This window comes from Papio anubis, chromosome 11, assembly GCF_008728515.1.
Source record: "Papio anubis isolate 15944 chromosome 11, Panubis1.0, whole genome shotgun sequence".
Classification (NCBI taxonomy): Eukaryota; Metazoa; Chordata; class Mammalia; order Primates; family Cercopithecidae; genus Papio; species Papio anubis.
The window spans coordinates 121,280,032-121,299,243 of record NC_044986.1 but is presented as its reverse complement, the minus strand read 5'-3'; positions in this window follow the sequence as shown (position 1 = coordinate 121,299,243).

The window sequence follows — 19,212 nt, the reverse complement described above, 5'->3', positions numbered from 1 at the left end:
ACCCAAGAAAAACTATGGAGTTTTCTACGCAAATGCAGGGTCATAACAATTTCCTGAGAGTCTCCATTCATAAATTAACCCCTGTGAGTCTCTCCTTTTTAGAAACTCTGTAACTACCCACTAGAGCTGACTTACACTGAGAGGGTTACTAAGCAAAAGGCTGACAACTAGACCATATATGAAAATAGTACTCTGGGCCGGGTGCAGTGGCTCACTCCTATAATCCCAGAACTGTGGGAGGTTGAGGCAGGAGGATCACTTGAGCCCAGGAGTTCCAGACTGCAGTGAGCTATGATCATTCACTGCACTCCAGGGTGGGGGACAGAGAGAGAGACTGTCTCTAAAAAAGAAAATAGTACTCTCACCCAGAAACTCCACTTTTGAGCAATCTGCCCAAAATGGCCACCGCTTGATTAATAACTGACAGCTTCCCTAAATTTCGCCCTCACTCCCAACTAAGAAACAAATAGAGAAAACCAAGAATGCTCTCCTAGCCAATCCCATAGGATGCCCTGATTCTAGGTAGCCTGCCTACAGCTCCCCAGGTCAACAGCCTCCAGTCAGGGCACACTGAGCCTTCCCTTTTTTCCACTATAAAGCTTCACAGCCCCTTACCTGCCTTTCAGTCTCTGCCAAACACAAATGACAGTAGCTGACTCCTCTGCTCTAGGCAAACTCAGAATACATAGCCTTTGCCTTTATTTGGTTGGTCTTCATTTATTTCACATAATAGGAAGAGTCTATGAGTTACTAGTGGTTCCATAATAAAACCCCTTGACACTGAGGTCTGAATCATTGCATTGCTTAAAATGTGGGTTATTGCAAATTAATAGAAGTCAGCATTGTTTCCCACTAGTTTGTATGTTTGCATTGCCGTAAAAAACACAAAAGTAAAGATAATGAAAATCATACTGGAACCAACAAAGTAAAAACTGACTGAGAAAGCCATATCTCTACCCTAAAGCCCCACCCCCTCTTCTGGATATGAACCCGTCTCTCCATTTGAGAATGGGTTTTTGTGGAGGTGGGAGTCAGGTAGCAACCACGTTGTATCTGAATCCTCATTACTGTGCAGTCATCACAAGGTTTGCTCTCTTTGTGTGTGTAGTCTTTATTTTAATTAGTAAGCTTTACAGCTGTACAGATTCACAATCTTTGTCCACCATTCTGAAATCCTAAATGCAGTAAAAACAAAAAGAAAAACAAAGAGAAAAGATTATCCATAACGTGTTTAGCCACAGTAACTGACCTGAGCTAATGATAAGCTATTTAGAGTCCCTGATTGCCACTACTCTCAATTTCATACCAGCAGCCACAGAATCCATAATGAGTTTAATTACATGGAGCTACCCCATACCTTGCTGGGGGGATGATATAATATACTGTTTTGCAATGTATTAGCATTCTAAAATCCAAAAGAAATGTAAAAACTCTGAATTTTGAAACACATCACACCCGGAATGTTTTGGATAAGGCTTAAGGGACATACCCCATTGACTGACTGGGCCCTGCAGTCCTTAACACAGGCACTGTCTTGAGGGAACACACTCGGAATGGCAGGATAACCTAGATCTCATTCAGCCCAATTCCTCCCATTTCAAATGGAGAAACTGAGGCCTAAGATGTAGATTTGAAAATTTGTCAACTCTTCAGCAAGTGTAGGTAGATGCTAAGACGACAAAGCGATAATTATTAAGTCATCATTAGTAGGCAACATTTTGAAATAATTATTACTAGGTTTAACAGGTTTTAAATATTTTCCTGGTTCATACTATAAAAGTTATCAATACATATTTTTTTTTACATGTTCAAGCTTCTAATCATTAAAAAAATAAAAGCTAATTTAAACATTGGCCAAAAGAAAACATGAGCTATGCAAAATGGGTTAAATTTGGTTAGAAGGATAAATTTGGGGGGCATAAATTCCACCTTTTAAATAATAAAGGATTGTTTGCAAGAGAAGATTTTTGCCGGTGTTTCGTACAAGACATTTTCTAATGAGGTAAACGTCAGGGAAGTCATGTCCTCTAATTGTTAATTTCCAGTTCAAGTAGGCATTCCAAATAAAATTTATTTTACCAAATTTTCTCATAACGTGGTCAAATATGCTTCACAGTTATTTATGCAGAGACCTCAAAATACAATCAGAGAGGTTTTGCTGCTTCCTTTATTTGGAGTAAGATGATAAAATCACCAAATGCTAAATGTCAGGAGGCTCCCAGGGAACATCTGATGTGGTCATTGGCTTTGATGAGTAAACCAAGGCCTGGACGCTTAGCTTTCGTTAAAGGTCCTTCTGCTTAAGAGTAGCATATGCTGAAAATTGGGAGGCCATTGTTTTTGTCTTCTAATGGTAATAACAATAATAATAACCAGTTATGAGAGTCAGGCAATCGGCAAAATGTTTTTTCTGAATTTATGCATTTCATCTTACTTCTAAAGCAATATTGCCACAGATTGCCTTTTGTCAAAACGAAACTCAGTTAAGTGGTTGCATTGATCTTGGCAATTTGATTTCCAGACACTTTCAAAAGAAAACCATATTTTATTTAATAAAATAATATTTTTAATTACATAAAATAATTTATTTTTTTAATCAGACATTTGATTGTACTTCTGCTTACCATGTATTCACTGATTATAATACATTAAAAGTTATTTCACTGTTAAACTAACATTATCTTTTCATCAGCTAATAGAAAGAATTACCCATTCATCAGCTAATAGAAAGAATTACCCATTAATAAAACAAATATGGATAGATCTGGTAGGAAGTTTTGGTTTTCAGAAATTTTCTTTTCTTACCTGTGCAACAAAAGCTTCTAATTTCTTTTGTTTTCAGCATAAATGATCATGCATGGTTCTTCAAACTGTGTTCAAGTCATTTGGCAACATCATCAAGAAGAAATAATGTTAATTACCAAAAATGAAGAAATTTTTGAGAGTGCATGGCTGTCATATTAATTCTCTGTACTTTTCAATAATCAGGTGAGGTGATTATTTTTGATGCATCAAGCATTTTTTATGAACTGAAACATTCAGCGCTCTTCTTTCAGCACCGTGCAATAGTGCAGGCTATTGTCAACACCTATTTTTTGAATAGTAGCATACATTCCCGTTGGCATTCTGGCAACAGAATGGAAGCTTGGGCTCCTTAAATCATTCCCATTAATAAGCTATTGTTGACTGTATAAGAAATATTTTCCTAGTACAAAGAAAACGTGTAAAAAAAAAAAATTCTCTCTCTCTCTCTCTTTCTCTCTCAGAAATAGCCAGAAGCTAGACAGGAAGCATTTGGCAAAATGACACGTTAGTTTGCAGCTGGAAACAGAGAGGACAGGAGAGCATGTTCTCCCAGAAAATGCCTCTTTTCTAAAACTATGAATGTTCTTACAATAGAATAGTGTCCCCAGATAAACATCTGCTGAAAAATCTTAACTTGGATGATCAAATGTTACCCCCCACCCCACCAAATTTTGATTATTGGGCTAGAAATGGTATTTGCTGAGGGATAATGTTGCTGAATCAATGAGCGATGGGCTCAGTCATACGACCAGGACTCTCATCATGACCCTCCTTAGCTGGTGGTTGAAGTTTAAACTTACGAACTTGAGTTTCCTCAGCTATTAAACAGAAGGCTTGGACCAGAGAGTTCTAAAGTGTCTTTTAGTTCAAAAAGACAGATATTATGTATAATTATTATTTAAAAATTATTATAGATTCTATGGTTATCATTTTAAATGTTATTACCATTAAAGTCATTATTTTTTAGGTGCATTCAGAATTAATTAGCAAAGAAAGAAAATGCCATTCTTGGTTATTTTCTGATAATGCCAAGGATTAAATAGGTTATTGCACCATCTTCTGGTAGTCCTGAGGCTGTCTGATTAGGTGACAGCAATGTCTTCCTGTTTTAATGATATATTTCATTCCCCTCTCCTATTCTCCAAAAAACCTTCCAAAATGTTTTCCCATCTTCATGTAAGGTAAATACAAATGCCAAGATCATTATTATGATCTACAAATAATGTAAAATTGTGAGCTCTAATTCATATATTTTTTGTCATATGTTTCTTCAAAGAGGGACTGAGATACACATTTTTAAAATAAGATGTCCAGATTGAATTGAATGATATAAATAAGTGGAGCATTTGCACGCTAACAATGTAGTATGCAAAATGGAATTCCTTTCCCATCGCCAGATTCCCTCCAGGAAGCTAAGGCTGCAAAGTAAAGTGGCTTCCATGGCTACAATACGCTAACTCTGCTTCTCTCCATAGGCACACTAACAGGGTCTTTCCTAAAATGACACTTGGTGACGCATCATACATATGCATGGCTTTATCGTGCCAAGGAACAGGAAACAACGTGAGCAGTTTTGTGAAAGGGATAATTTGATTCAAAGTTATGATGAATAAAGCACTGTTAATGAACAAAGAACAAAGAAACTGTCTTCTTGTTAAAAAAAAATGCACTTTTAGTAGAATTATCAAAGGAATAAATAAAAGAATTCTTCATTATTCAACACTTTTAAAGTTCTCCAAATCATGCCTTTTTCAACAATGAGGAGGTGCATTTGAAGATGTTCTGTGTTTCCAGACAGGGTGAATATTTGTCTCTTTTAGGATAAACAAAAAGGTAATATAGTTTCAGTGACTTTTTATGGTTTTAGTATTGAAAAAGTTAACTGTATTCTTCCATCATGCTGCACATGAAACAGGCTTTCATAGAGTCCTCTAGAAAGTCTATAGTTTAGGTGGCTGTGGAGGCTGCACAATTCCTGTCTCGGGCCATGTGAGCTGAGCACCCTGAAAGCAATGAAAGAACTGGGAAGACATCTTTCAGTGCTGAAATCTGAAACCTGTCCTTGCATATGAGAATAATGGATTCCAAATTCTACACACATTACGGAATCAGATTGTAATATTTGGAAGCAACCTCGCAGCTGCCCTCTGGAACTGCTGATAAACATGTTGGTCACAAGTGTACACAACATGCAAAGCAAAAGTGATTGTGAATGGAATCCACATTTAGTTGAGCCCCTGAAGAACTGCCAATATGTTCTTAACCGAGTTTTGCCAAAAGAATCAGAAGATTCTCCTGGAATGCCAGCTTCACTGGCTGGAACTCTTCTGGAATCCAGGACAGTCTGTGATTTATTCACAACAAAGGTGAGGTCAGATATGCTCAGGAAATGCAAACTCATTTTTGCCTATGCCTGCAATCCGTAACCAGCCTGAACAAGGTTGTACGATATGGATAGCCAACAGCATAATTTGCTTTACGTCTTTCCATATTCCCTCTGACCTCACCCTCTACTTAGATGGGGGCTATGGAACTAAAGGAAAGATCATAGAGAAATAGAGAAATTCATTAAGAGGCCCGTTAATGTTCAAGGGTTTTCCTTCCTAGGGCCACATTCCAGGATTCCAAAAGTTAACAAGAGACAGTATTTCTGTGCCAGAACACTCCAGTGAAACCCACATTTTCATTTCTCTTTCTACAGTGGAGTCACTGGGTTTGGATGTGTTCCTTTCTAGATTGCTTTTTGGCTTTCAAAAATTGTATGGGAAATTATTTAATTGACTTTGATGTGGGGGAAAGCAGTAAATATTTAAATCTGATGAGGATGCTTTTAAAGGAAAATCATGCTGGCCCCAGGATAGCTCATCTTGCTTAACATATTAGGGCTGGGCAACAGAGTGAATGGAAATGTCAGGAAGAACATAATCCAATCCAACTAGTGACTGCACAAGCCAGGCCTTATTAAATAAGGCGACAGCCAAGGGAGCACTGGAAGTCCATTGTCCTAACTCAGTTAGTCCTGTGTGCTTTCAAGAGTCCTAAACAAAGGGGAATTCGAAATAACTAATTTGAACATGGTCAACACAGCAAACACATACCTCATAAGAAGGCATACTGATATGAAAATTTTAAAGTGTAAAGGTGCTGTAGACATCTCGGCCAAGCTATCTCCAACTTTTTCAACGATATTTACAAATCTGTCAATTGGTATGCTTTAAGTATTTTTTAATCCATTCTTATGGTTACTTATTAATAACTTTTATAAGCTTTATGGTATATAAAATGAATTCAAATTTCCTTATCACATTGAATATTAAGTTCTGGTTTCCCAGTTCCATTTTCAAGATAGCTGATTGACAGTACATTACTAAGAAATATAACTATAATTGCTAATGCTTTGCTTTTTTATATAGGAAACAATACAAATGAAGATTAGAATTTTTACTATTTTTTAAACAAAATTAGCAAATCATACACTTACAGATTCATACACAAGCCTAAGTAAGTAGACAAGCATTTATTGTATCCACTATACAATTCTTTCTCACCATTACGGAAATTAGCCTATTCCTGGATGGTTCAAAAGCTTCCTAAACACATGGAATTTAGATAATTACAAAAGGTTTTTATAATGGAGTCTCTTTTGCAAATCAATATAAAATTGTTAGCTGACCTGGAAGGGGGCACAGACCGGAAAGCCATTTGTTTTAATGGAGTCTTAAGAAAACTGCATAAAAAAGAATATGCTGTTAATGTCTTCCTAATAAATCAAAACAAGAGACTCTTTGTAGTATAGTAAATGTAACTTTGAGCAATGTTAATCATATTGTTTTTTAAAAGAACAATCCTGAATGTTGACTCGGAAACCACAGATTTCAGAACTTGCCTCTATAGTACCAATATTTCTTTTCATTGATGCTCTAACCTCTAAAAACTAATAGTAAATGATACATCAAAATGCTAACCAGCCTACAAAACTGAGTACTCCGATGTTTCTGAGAATTATTAGGGATATAAATTTAAAGCTCATATATGAATAAAATTAACTCAATCTGCAAATTTATGTATAATCCAAATAAAATATATATTTGATTTTTGAAAATTTCATAACTTTAAAGAATTAAAATGTACATAAGATGAGAGAGGTTTTAATACGCAGCTTAAAAATTTGGAGCCTGAAATTAACTTTGATTCCAGCATTTCTTGCTTCCTGGTTTCAAATAATTATGAAGTTTAAAAATACTCAAAATAGCTCAAAGTAATATTTTATGTTATAATCAGTTTGTTTTACCTTTTTTTTTCTTTTTAGAGATGGAGTCTCACTCTGTCGCCCAGGCTGGAGTGCAGTGTCACGATCTCTGTGCACTGCAAGCTCTGCCTCCCGGGTTCAAGTCATTCTCCTGCCTCGGCCTCCCTAGTAGCTGGGACTACAGGCGCCCTACCATGCCCGGTTAATTTTTTTGTATTTTTAGTAGAGACAGGGTTTCACTGTGCTAGCCAGGATGGTCTTGATCTCCTGACCTTGTGATCCACCCGCCTTGGCCTCCCAAAGTGCTGGGATTACAGGCTTGAGCCACCGCGCCCTGCTGGTTTGTTTTTACTTTGCCTGTGAATAACTGTACTAGTTACAAAAATGGAAGCTAATTGGAAAAAAGTAGAAAAATCTCTTAAAAAACTTTTTAGGGGTCATTTTTTTTTTTTAAGAAGTAACGTGTTTAATGCTGTCTTGGATACACTAAAAAGCACGTAAGACATACGTGGACTCACTTAATACAATTGTTTTCCATATAAATATTGATATTTCAACTCCCTGAAATATTATTTGTCTTTTTCTTTTCTTATTAAGGTATAAAATTTCTTTGCCTATTTCTAGAATCAAATAAACAAGTTGCTATGAGCAACTTGGGAGAAACACAATAAGATTCTTTAAAATCTTTTTTGTGTGTGTGTTTCTTTTTTTAAGTTTCCTGTTGGCCTGACTCATTGTGTTCTCACATCCCTTTGAAACCATATGGGGAAGTAATAAAGTGTGTCTCTTCTTCCAAAGATATGCACTGTTTATTAACTGACTAAGGAAAATACTATGAGCTCATTACTATTTGTCATACATCGTCATTCAAGCACACTGAGCAACAGACAAGACCAGGAAACACCCGTGTAAAAGGACAATGGATAATGGGCAGTTTAACAGTTTAATTTTTTATGAGAAAAAAAAGAAGTTGAATATGACCTTAGACAAAATACAAAACACAGCAACAGTAACACTGCTGGCCATTTCTATTCAAGGACAAACTCTGTTCTCTGCAGAGACTAGGAGGCAGGTACAGGATTCTGCCTGCAAATAACTTTCCTTCTTTAGCACCGAATTGTGCACATCGTAGCACCACTTATTGTCAAAAGAATTAAAAGCCTTCAGCAGCAGACATTATTACTGTCTTTCAAAGATCTCCTTCCTGGGAATTCCAGCACATGTAAACATATGCTTAAGGATTTAGCTCCATCTACAGGAAGCAGGAAATAAAGCAAATTCTTTGTCAATACAAAGTCCTCTCTGCTCACATCCATTTAGATAAGATTGTTTTTGCTTCTTCCAAACGATGCTTTTGGCTGAGAAAGTTCCAGCGAAGAAAGGAGAGCAGATACAGTCGGAAATGGGCATGTGATTCATCCATTCCTGGGGCTTTGAAGCAGAAGAAAATCTGATTCTTCTTCATTAAATAAATTTCTATAAAAAGCAGCCATTTATAAAACATGACTTAGGAAACATATTGCCACGGAGGAAGCCTCTCCCAAGATTTTGGAGGGATTTATCAAACAAGAGTCCCTGAATGTTAAAGTTTCAGGTAATTCTGTCTCTGGATGTGGGGTTCATTCCCCTTCTTCCCCATAAACTTCCCAGCCTCTGAGAATATGTGCCACCCCCCATAAGTGTGCCTGCTGAGCCAGATCCCAGGACAAAGGGTGTCAAGGAGGGTTGGCGGAGATGGCTTGGGAAAACCTACCAATATCCTTTCTCAAAACAATGGCAGACATCTGGGTCCTGCCTTCTTTCCTGTTCCACATTAATTGACAATAAACATAGCTATTTACTTAAGAAGAAAGCAGAAACTCAAAAAATGGTTTGGTCACCAAAAAACACAAATGAAATAGTCCATTTTCTCCAAAGTCATATTTATCTGCTCTTAAATAACCTTCTAAAGAAGAGCGAATCATTAGTTGGATGTGGTAGTCAAGCCACGTCCTTCCACGGAGTTTTCTTCAGAGTATTGAGTGGAGATCATGCTTCTACAAGTAGCATGGCCTCCACATTCCTGAAAGCCTATGCCTCATGTTTCTTCATTGAATAATTCAAATCTAAAATTAGGGGTAAAATGCTCTATTGTACAAAGATACTGCCTTGTTTATATATCCAATTTCCATTTCTAAATAAATGTACAGTAGCTCCAAATGAAGAAACTGTATTTGGGTTAATCCTTTATACCAAGAATAATGACTAGGCTCCAACCTGAATCCTGCATGAGTTTATACTGAAACTTCACCATGTGTGTGAATCTATACTCACCAGATCATTTTATTTCAGAGTAAGGAGAAGATCTGCCACAAAGAGAAACACCCAACTCTACCCCAGGGATGCTACAATTCTCAAATTCCATAAATTAGATGTTTTTCAGCCTCAAGCCTTGCAATTCTCCTTCAGGTTTCTATTACTTTTGCATGAACGATAAACTCATAAAATGCAAAGTTCTGCTCTATTAAATAATGCATTATGGATGTCATATTATTTTGTAAAAGCTTCATAACATTTCTAAGCAAATAAATTATAGGAACTCTGGGTAAATGTAGTAGATTAGACACATGCTCGCCTATGTCTGCTCCTTCTGCAAATCCTGCTGAAATGATAGAGAAGAAGTATAAATTCACAGACAGGTGACTGAAAGGAGAGGCTGCAGTGGACGAGAGACATTAACAAATATTTGGATGGGGACGGCGGAAACTGACTTAGCAGAACAAAGGAAGCTGACTCTCAAGAGGATTTTTCACTAAAGAATGGGGAAAGATAAAAAACGAGGGGTTTGGCCGGGCGCGGTGGCTCAAGCCTGTAATCCCAGCACTTTGGGAGGCCGAGGCGGGTGGATCACAAGGTCAGGAGATCGAGACTATCCTGGCTAACATGGTGAAACCCCGTCTCTACTAAAAATACAAAAAAAAAAAAAAAAAAATAAAAGACACGCGCGGCGCGGGGCGCGGCGCCTTTAGCCTCAGCCACTTAAGAGGCTGAGGCGGGAGAATGGCGTGAACCCGGGGGGCGGAGCTTGCAGTGAGCTGAGATCGCGCCACTGCACTCTAGCCTGGGAGACACAGTGAGACTCCGTCTCAAAAAATAAATAAATAAATAAATAAATAAAATAAATAAAATAAAAATAAAAAAAAACAAAAACAAAAACAAAAAACAAAAAACGAGAGGTTCTGAGTTTTGCAAGTGCAGTGAACTGACGGGGTTCAAAACCAGGAGGGCCAATTGACAGCTGGAATAGTGATCAGGCATCTGAGTTTTTATATGTTTTCTAACTGATGTATAATAGACGTGCACACTTTCAGGACACACGTGATAATGTAATGCATTCATGTAATCAAAAAAGATAAAACCAGTGCAACTAGGATGTCTACCACCTTGAATATTTATATTTTCTTTATGCTAGAAATATTGAAATTATTCTTTTTTAGATATTTTGAAATATACGATAATTATTGTAGACTATAGTCACCCTACTAATCTATCAGTCTTATTTATTTTATCAAACTGTATATTTGTAACCATTAATCTGAGACTAGTAACCACACCTCCCCAATACAGAAAGAAATTGATTCAGAGAGACTTCACACTGGGACATGTGAGGCACAGTAGTGGGTGATGCTTGGGCATTAAAACAAGGAGAATTTGGTTAAACTTTATAAACTTCACTGCAGAAAATGGTAGCAGAAAGAATACTTCCCAGTATATTTTATGAGGCCAGAATTACCTTAACACCAAAGCCAGATTAAAAACATTACAAAATAATAAACTAGACTCCAACATGTCTTATAATTATAGCTCAACAGAATATTAGTGAGTCAAAGCCAACAACGTATTTTTTAAAATACTCTACAACCAAGTGGGATCACTTCACACCTGAAGTAAAGGATACAAAAGAATGACTCAACATTCAAAAATCAATCAATGTCATCCATCATGACAACAAGCTAAGAAGAAAAATCATATGCTCATATCAACAGATGCAGAAAAAGCATTTGACGAACCTCAAAACCATTCAAAACAAAAATTCTCAGCAAACTAGGAATAGAGGGGAACCTTTTCAACTTGATAAAAAGACATCTACCAAAAACCTACAGCTAACATCATACCTAATGGTGAGAAGCTTAATGATTTTCCCTTAAGATTAGAAATGACAAGGATGTACTCCCATACAATTCCACTTGACATTGTGCCCGAAATGCTAACTAGCACAAAAAGACAAAAGAGGGTAATTGAAAATATACAAATGGGAAAGGAAGACATATAACTGTCACACGAATGACTGTGTAGATTTCAAAAAAAAAAAATTATAAGTAACAAATGAGTATATCACAGTCACAGGGAACAATATTAACATATATAATTATTGTATACTAGGAGTAAACAATTGGAATGTAAAATATAAAAAAGAATACAATTTACTATAGCACCAAAAGAAGGAACTCTTTTGTTAGAACAAATCTAACAAAATATGTAAGTATCTGCATGTGGAAAACTACAACATTGATGAAAGAAATCAAATGAGATTTAAATAAATGAAGAAATATTTCATGTTCAAAATCCCAGCAAGCTATTTTTTAGACATCAACAGCCTGATTCAAAAGTATGAAGAAACGCAAAAGATCTAGAATTGTCCTCTAATGAAGAAGAATGAAGTTAGAAGATTCACATCATCCAATTTCAAGACTCGCTATAAAGTTTATAGTAATCAAGAGAGCATGATTTCAAAACCGGAATAAACACATTGATCAATGAACAGAATATGAAGTCAAGTAATAGATCCAAACATACTCACTTATTTTTTTATAATGTCCTAAAGGTAATTCAGTGGAGAAGGAACAGGTTTTTTAAACAAATTGTGACAGAAGGGTTGCACACCTATTTCCAAAAAAATAAACCTAGACACAGACTGTATACTTTTCACAAAAATTAACTCAAAATGGGATACAAAGGCGTAAGAATGACACAATGGACTTTGAGGACTCGGGGAAAAGGATGGGAAGGAAGTGAGGGATAAAAGACTACAAATTGGGTGAAGTGTATACTGCTTGGATGATGGGTGCACCAAAGTCTCACAAATCACCGCTAAAAAACTTACGTAATCAAATACCACCTGTTCTCCAATAACCTATGGAAATAAAAAATTTTTAAAGAATTAACTCAAAATGATGCATAAACATAAGTGTAAAATACAAAGGTACAAAACTTCTAAAAGAAAATGCAGAAAATCTACCTGACCTTCAGTTTAATATAATACATTTCTAACTTATTAGAAATGCACTCTAAGTTTCTAAATACATCTCCAAAAGCATGATCCATTCACATGCAAAGAAAGATTCATAGGTTAGGCATTATTAAAATTAAAAATGTCTGCTCTGCAAAAGGAATTTAACAGAATAAAAATGGAAGCCCAAGAAAGTGAGTATTTGCAAAACATGTATGTGATAAAATGACTTGACTCTAATAAATACAGAACTTTTAAAACTCAACAATAAGAAAACAAAAGCCTCAATTAAGAAATGCGACCGGGCGTGGTGGCTCATGCCTGTAATCCCAGCATTCTGGGAGACTGAGGTGGGCAGATTGCCTGAGGTCAAAAGTTCGAGACCAGTCCGGTCAACATGGTAAAGCCCCATCTCCACTAAAAATACAAAAAAAAAAAGAAAGAAAGAAATTAGCCAGGTGTGGTGGCATGCTCCTGTAATCCCAGCTACTCCGGAGGCTGAGGCAGGGGAATTGCTTGAACCACGGAGGTGGAGGGTGGAGTGAGCCAAGATCACGCCACAGAACTCCAGCCTGGGCGACAGAGCAAGACTCTGTCAAAAAAAAAAAAAAAAGAAAGAAAGAAAGAAAGAAAAAAGAAAAAAAGAAAAAGAAATGGGCAAATTTGAATGAATATCTCAGCAAGGGTAAAAGTATCACACGAAAAGACGAAGATGCTCAATATTACATGTCATTGCAGAAATAAAAACTAAACTAGTGGCAAAACTCACCACATATTTATGGTTATTCTTAAATCCGCCAAAATAGCAATACCCGGCAGGAAAGCAGAGCCAGCAGAACTCTTGCTTATTGTTGGTGAATACAAAATGTCGCAGACACTGGAAGACATTTGAGCAGTTTCTTACAAAACTAACCATAGTCTTCCATATGACCCGGTAGTCATGCCCCTAAGTATTTACACAACTGATTTGAAAAGTATGTTTAGACCAAACCCTGCAAGCAAGTATGTATGGCAGCTTTATTCATAATTTCCCAAAACAGAAATTAACTAATACATCCTTCAGTACTTGAATGGATACACGGACTGTGGTTCACTGTGGAATACTTCTCAAAAATAAAAAGATTCGAGTCACGGAGCCTTACACAGACTTGGGTGAATCTTCAGTGCCTCTTGCCAAGTGAGAGATGCCAGTCTGAAAAGACTGCATAGTGTACCATTCCATTTCTATGACATCCTGAAAAAGGCAAAACTATAGAGATTGTAAAAAGATAAAACGTGGTCAGAAACAGGGCAGAGGTAGAGAAGAAAAGAGTAGACAAAGTGCATGGGGATTTTCAGGGCAGTGAAACTTTCTGGTACTGTAATAATAAGTACATGACACCATGTCTTTGTCAAAATCCACAGAAAATTACAGCTCAAAGAGTAAACCTTACTGTATGCAAGTTTAAAATAAATCAGGAGGTCCGGAGAGCCCAGCATGGAATATATGTCACTAAAGAGTCTAACTTAACTATATTAAAAATGCATAAAACCACCTCCCTGAAGGGGATGGAGGAAAGAGTAATTCTTGAAATGAGAGTTGTCTGTAAGGGACTGTCTGTAAGTTGTCTGTAAGTTGCTGATCTGAGTAATTCTTGAAATGACAGTTGTCTGTAAGGGACTGTCCCTAAGTCCTGCAGTCTGGCTGATCAAGTTGATTCCCGCTGGGGAAACCACTACGCATGTAAACTTAAATTGAGCAGTTAAGTATATTGATGGTAGCTGCTACTACCCAGGTGTTCATTTCGGGAGTTGAAAGTTATAGATAGTGAAGAGGAAGCAGCTACAATGATCCTTATGAGTTGAGGTGGAGGCCTCAGTATGAACTCGCACAACTTAATGTTATTAATACAGTTTTGGTAAACACATGTTTATATATTAAATATTACATTTACAGACACACATACATACATGGGATAGTGTACACACATGCATTTCTGTGCTGTGTCAACTGAGAGGGCCTAGAAGCAATGACTCACCAATAGCAGCATGCATACCTAGGACCTAGATCTTGGTTTCTAATACTATCTTCCAGTAGAAGGAACCAGGACTTACTGAAGAAATGTCTGAGTCCAGGACTGGTCCAGGTAATTTACAAGATAAGCCCTAGCATCATTGTAGTGCCAGAAGGTCAGAAAGTTTAAAATCAAACAAAAGAACAACAAACCCACAATGAGATGAGTATGTCAGAAGAACACAGGAGGGAACTGAAAGGGCTCCCAATGGCCAGAGATGGAATAACTTTAATGAACAATGTAAATAAAGCACATACTATTGGATCATAACCCAAAATATAAAATATTTATGAGTTCATACTGTATAAACAGCTGAATGAATTAACAAGTAAATATTAACAATTAACAAGCATAATAGACATCTCTCTCATGCAAAATAATTCCTAATAATTATTGTAGATATTCTGCCATCAAAAAGTTGGAACAGGCCTCCCTACTTCTTTAGTGTGGCAATGGCTACGTAGTGACTTCCCTACTTCCCTTTCTTTTTTTTTTTTTGAAACGGAGTCTTGCTCTGTCACCCAAGCTGTAGCTGGGACTATAGGCACCCGCCAGCATGCCCGGCTAATTTTTTGTATTTTTAGTAGAGATGGGGTTTCACTGTGTTGGCCAGGATGGTCTCGATCTCCTGACCTCATGATCTGCCCACCTCGGCCTCCCAGAGTGCTGGGGTTACAGGCGTGAGCTTCTGCACCTGGCCGTGACTTCCCTTTCTAAGAATACAGAGTGGAAAAGTGGACAAAGAGGGACACTTTGTCATGGAAACCCCTGAAAAATCCTATCTTACCAGGTGTTCAAGGCTAACATCAACAGTGATATGTTAGCACCAACAGCAAATAGCCGGTACTGATGTGATGGAAATGGCATTTTACCTCTATAATCCTACTCCCAACAACCACAACCTCAGTCTAATAATGAGAAAAAAGAAAACAGCAGACAAATTCAAGTTTAGGCATATTTTGCAAAACGTCTAACAGTACTCCTTGAAACCATCAAGGTCATTAGAAACAAAGTCTGAGAAGCTGTCACAGCCAGAAGCCTAAAAAGACACGATAACTGTAACTAACATGGTGTCCTGGATGGGTTGGGATCCTGGAACAGAAAAAATAAACACATAAATAGGTAAAAAACAAGGAAATCTAAATAAATTAGGGGCTTTAGGGAATAATATGTTGATATTGTTTTATTAATTGTGACACATGCACCATGCTAAGATCGGATGCTAATGATAGAAAGAGGAACCAGTGGGGGATATATGGAAACCCTCTAATTGTTATAATTTTTCTATAAACCTAAAGCCACTCTAAAATAAAAAGTTTATTTTAAAATATCTAATGCCTATAATTTTTAAATGTGTAAAAATTTATTTTGTTTTAGGTGTTAGTCATTTGACACTTGATATATGAAAATATTTTGCAATAAAAACAAATTGCAAATGTGTGTAACATTAAAAGTAACTAATTCATCGTTTTTGAATGATAGAGTAGCATATGAATGTTGTTAGGAATCTTTTGTTTGAGTCCTATCACTTAGTATTGTCACATTAGGCAAAAATATCATAATCCAAGTATATGGTTCTAAAATTAAATTCCAATAACTCAGATGAATTTAAATTTAACAATGGGTAAATCTTCCTTGGGTCCTTCCCATATGGTTTTATATGACTCATCTGTAAAAGAAGCCCCTAACTGATTCCTGTTTCTTATATTCGGTTTTTCTTGAACCGGCAGCAGTCTTGGATGTCTCAGTGTACCTAGGCTCTGCATTCTACAAAAAAGGATAATAGAATGGATGTGCAACAAACATTTTATTCTAATAAATCTATTAAGGAGATTTGCTATGAAGCATTCAAACAGTAAGTATGCAGTTTGACTGTAAGAGTTTTGCTTTTTAAACAATCATTTGAGTTTAGAATCTGGGAGAAAGGTCAGTGCGTCAATAACATTATTCTCTCTTTGTAAAAAGAGAAAAAAAAAAGTCCTGAGATAACATCTAAGAATTTAGTTTTCTAAATGTCTTGGCATTTGGATTGGAGTTTTAACCTGGCATAAACATTATTACAATTGAATACATACTTGTTCCAGTGAGCATCAGATTTGGTGCTTAAAGTAAGAATTATTGATGATTAGTAAATTGTTAGAATTAGATGTAATATTCTAAATCTTGTTTTAAATCCTCTTTCAGAAATATAAAATGCCATACCCTTTTCCAGCCAACAAATCAAATACAAAAGTAATAATAATTTTAAAATTATGCTTGTCTTCTTAATTTATATTTTGCCATTTTTCCATTTTTCTTTATTAAAAACATCTAAACTAATACTCGCATTAGGAATCCCTTCTGAGTCAAATCTCATATGAGATTAAGCCAATGTTGAGAATTCCAAGAAAGCGAATTCACAGGTAGGCAGAAAAAGGTATTTGAAGTTAGCCGGCTAATTCACCATATTTAGAAAAACTATAACTATCTGCCTAGATACATCTTTTTCTAAAATTGGATTTATATCTTCAAACAAAGCAAACTATTCTATTTACATGTACGTTATGCTGTGCCTTGCTTGTCAAAGTGTTTCCCGCGGATCAGCCACATCAGCATCACAGGTAGCTGGTTAGAAATGCACTCTGGTCTCCACTCGAGATCTCCTGAGTAACAATCTATACTTAGCAAGATTTCCAGGCAGTGTGCATGCATATGAAAGTCTGAGAAGCACTGTTCCACACAGCCACTGTATTTGAAACAACATTTTTACCAGTATATGCTATATAAAATTCAAGCTAAAGTTTAATTTGCTGTTACTGCTTTTGTTATTTGTTTCATCTCCTTTTCTAAAATTTTCTCCTCCCTAGCACTGCAGCAATCTGCCTCTGTAACTGGTCTCTGACATCTCTGTTACTTCATGGCCCCAAAGAAGCCACCGTTATTGGGGAAGCACGGGAGGTAGAAAATTATACCATTCATTTTTACATTATTTAAGTAAGCAGTTAATGAGTGACATATATATAATTTTTTAAAACAAACCACTATTCAATAACTCTAGCAAGATTTCCAAAACAATTATTTCGAAGGTTAAGTTAAAGACATTTGTATACAGAGAATTTGAAGCCGCCAGATAAAAAGATCTAGAAGATGTTCTCTAAAGTTTACAATATCTGAAATGCAAAGCAAAAGAATTTGTATTTTGACATTGAGCTCTAATGAAAGAGATTGTGCATGTATATATGCATGTGTATTTTAAAAACCCTTATTAAGATTTTAATTTGCCATCAAGGGCAACTTGTCATACGAAGATGAAACTATTTTATGATTCATTAGCCAAGTGTGACTGAGACAGCTGAGATTAATTTAATCTTGGTTTTTATGCATTAGTATTCAAAAGGAATCTGAAGCAGAGAGCAGCACTTGGTTTTATTTTTATAATGAAGGAAATATTTTGCAGCTTCTCTGTTTTGATGATCACAATGAGCTGGAGGATTAAATGGTTCTATAGTTTAACACAACTATGGATTAGGAATGAAAGCTATTTCCATGATGTCTTGCTGTCCTTTAGACACATGCTTGAATGACACTGTTATGAGAAGCAGAAGCTGTAACATTTACCCTGGAAAACAAATGTTTACCTCAAGCAGCAACTGACATTTCTAGCTTCTTGTATGAATATCAGGCACTGCTTCAAATCACTTACCAGCCTCAGTCCTTGTATCTTGGTCTTGGGCCTCAGGCCAGTATTAGATGAGTGGACCTGACCTGACTGAAACCAGGATGGCTTAAGCACCCCAACAAGGGGCCCTCCCAAGTCTGCATCTTCAATACCTGAGCCCTGATTAAGCACATTGTCACGATGATACACTGCGGTTGCCATTGCTGTTGATGACCTGTCTATAGAGACCTCTGGCTAAGGAAGACCCTAGGTCTTCCTGTCAGCAGTACCTTCTTTCCTTTTCTGCTGCATGCATATAATCCATCGTGATAGTAAGCAGAGCTCTTCAATTCTCTACCCCCTTTACATTATAACAATGAAATATTCCTCCTAATATCTTAATTGCTCCAACAACTGTAGGAGTCATCATTCTGATGTTTCCCCCCATTCACATCTCCTTCTCCTCTCGAAGCAAGTCTATGGAGCCAAACGACACACATTCACACACACACACACATATATATATATATATATATTTTACCATTAACAATGATTATTATTATTGACAGTGTATCATATGCCGTGCATCCCATCAGCTCCAAGATTTTTTTATTCTAGACATCCCAAGCAATTTGCAGTTAACTCTCAACTAAAATACTACAGCATTATTAGTCTATGTCACAAATTTAGCATTTATATTACATTGTAGTATGATTATATACAAGTAAGTTCTGACCCCTCAACTGAACTGTAAGTTTCTTAATGATTGTATTTTACTGTACATAATAGGCCCACAATAAATATTGGAGAATTATTTGAAAAGCCATAATGAAATATTTTCAGAAGTTGAAAAAGAACAAAAAAATATAAATACGCATACAGAAGTATGTGATACTTCACCCACACATGAATAGAATCAGTCAAATGCAATATTTAATGGGAAACAAAATTCAGAGCTCTAACTCAGATCTGCAAAAATGTGACCTTATTTCTCCTTAATCTCAAGTTTCTTACATGCATCTGTATCTTTTGATAGCAGTAAAGAACCTTGCTAACAAAAGGATAGCTTGATAATTTCTTACTTAACTGTTAGTTGTTCTTAAGTAAATGATGAATTCAGGATTTCAACCTTAGTAGTTGAAAGTTCAACCTCCATTCAGGGCCCTTGCCCCCCATCCTTTGTTCTTTCGCTATTCCC